We start from the raw sequence: 2,500 nt of genomic DNA on the forward strand, positions 1-2,500 counted from the left end.
AGTCGGGCCCCTCTTTTAGAGATGCTCGTCGGGGTAACCCAAAAGGACCCGGAGACGCCGTCGGGAGATCGGGGAAGAGTTTTCTTTTCTGCATGAGCGTTCGAGTTCCCTGGAATCCTCTAGCAGGGAGATAGGGTTTGGAACGCGAAGAGCACCGCAGTTGCGGCGGTGTCCCGATCTTCCCCTCGGACCTTGAAAATCCGGGAGAGGGCCACGTGGAGGTGTCGCGCCGGTTCGTACCCATATCCGCAGCAGGTCTCCAAGGTGAAGAGCCTCTAGTCGATAGAATAATGTAGGTAAGGGAAGTCGGCAAATTGGATCCGTAACTTCGGGATAAGGATTGGCTCTGAGGATCGGGGCGTGTCGGGCTTGGTCGGGAAGTGGGTCAGCGCTAACGTGCCGGGCCTGGGCGAGGTGAGTGCCGTAGGGGTGCCGGTAAGTGCGGGCGTTTAGCGCGGGCGTGGTCTGCTCTCGCCGTTGGTTGGCCTCGTGCTGGCCGGCGGTGCAGGATGCGCGCGCCTGCGCGGCGTTCGCGCCCCCGGTGCTTCAACCTGCGTGCAGGATCCGAGCTCGGTCCCGTGCCTTGGCCTCCCACGGATCTTCCTTGCTGCGAGGCCGCGTCCGCCTTAGCGTGCTCCTCCGGGGGCGCGCGGGTGCGCGGATTCTCTTCGGCCGCCATTCAACGATCAACTCAGAACTGGCACGGACTGGGGGAATCCGACTGTCTAATTAAAACAAAGCATTGCGATGGCCCTAGCGGGTGTTGACGCAATGTGATTTCTGCCCAGTGCTCTGAATGTCAACGTGAAGAAATTCAAGCAAGCGCGGGTAAACGGCGGGAGTAACTATGACTCTCTTAAGGTGGCCAAGTGGCAGCGGTGTGGCTGCATCCGGACTTGGCTTCTCGAAGTGCGGTCTTGATGTAGTCGTGCTGCTGCTGCGAGGTGCCTTCCTTGGGTTATAGTTACAGGGAGAGTGATGCGCAATACATGGGCCTAGCCCTCTTAGCCTCTCCTCTCCTGCGGTCTTCTCCCCTTCTCGTGGGCCCGCTGATTTCGCAGAGTGGAAGACCGCACCAGGGGCTTGGGGGGGTTACCAGCCCCCCCTCGCACTATCCCTTTTTTAGTTGGGGGCAGTAAGCAGAGAACAAGTGGTGGCCCTTCCGCTGAAGGTGCCACCCCAACTCCCCCAGCACCTAGCCGGCCAACCGGCCGTGCCGAAAATCTTGTAACTTTTGCAGCTATGTATACCTGTAGTGAGTGCCACCGCAGCTTTACAACCAAGAACGGTCTCGGGGTCCATCGCCGCCGCCAACATCTTGCGGCCGCCAACGCGGAGATCGTCACGGAGAGGCATCGCGCGAGGTGGACGGAGGAAGAAGTCCTGTCGCTCGCCAAGGCGGAGGCCGAACTGTTCCTTGAGAGGGACGCCCGGTTCTTCTTCGTCAATCAAGAACTCATCAGGATGTTCCCCGACCGAACGCTCGAGGCAATCAAGTGCCGACGGCGGCAAGCTGCCCACAAGCAGCTTGTCCGCCAATTCATGGAGGCGCTTGAGATCGGTCGGGGGGAAGAGCCGGCGTCCCGCCGGGGAGCAGCGAGCCCGCTGCCTGACGCGGGCGAGGCCGCTGCGCCGCCCGTCGACGCAGCCGAGGACTTCGCGGCCGACACCACCGGGCCGCCGCCGGAGGGGCCGACTGACGCCGCCATCTGGGAGCATCTGGCGGGGCTACCCGCTTCCGCCCAGCGTTTCTCTGCCCTGGATCGTGTCATAGGTCTGGGGCGGGGCACGCCGCCCGATGTCATCCTGGGCATGCTCCCGGATGCCCTTGCGTCGGTCGGGTCTAGAGGGGAGAGATCGATCACCAGGACACAGCGGCCGCGCCAACCATCGAAGCGGCCGCCTGCCGCGCCGCCGACGCAGAAGCGCAAGCGGCGCCGCTGGGAGTACGCGAGAACGCAGGATGCCTTCCGACGGTCGCGTGCACGTTGCGTGCGCGGCCTCTTGGATGGCACCCTGCTCCAGCCGCCACGTGCCATCCCTGGTCTGCTGGACTTCTGGGCGGACCTCTTCACCAAGAAGCCCATCTCCACCGCGGGCTTCATTCGTGACCGCCTCCTCCCGCACTCAGAGCCTGTCGCTCTCGAGTGCATATGGGGGCCGGTCACACATGAGGAGGTCGCCGCCGCGTTGCCGCCCAGGGGATCAGCAGCCGGGCCGGACGGCCTTACCCCAGCGGAGTTGCGGCGCCTGCCGCACGAAGTCCTGGTGAAAGTGATGAATCTCTTCCTTCTGGCCCGCGCCCTTCCGGAACGCCTGCTTCGCGCGCGGACGTCCCTTCTCCCGAAAACGGCTGCACCAACATCCCCCGCTGACTTTCGCCCCATTACGGTCTGCTCGGTGTTGGCGCGGACCTTCCACAAGGTTCTCGCGTCACGCCTGATGCGCGCATGTGCTGTGGACGAACGTCAGCGGGCATTCATCCCTCGGGATGGGATGT

This window comes from Schistocerca serialis, unplaced genomic scaffold (assembly GCF_023864345.2).
Source record: "Schistocerca serialis cubense isolate TAMUIC-IGC-003099 unplaced genomic scaffold, iqSchSeri2.2 HiC_scaffold_1148, whole genome shotgun sequence".
Taxonomy (NCBI): domain Eukaryota; kingdom Metazoa; phylum Arthropoda; class Insecta; order Orthoptera; family Acrididae; genus Schistocerca; species Schistocerca serialis.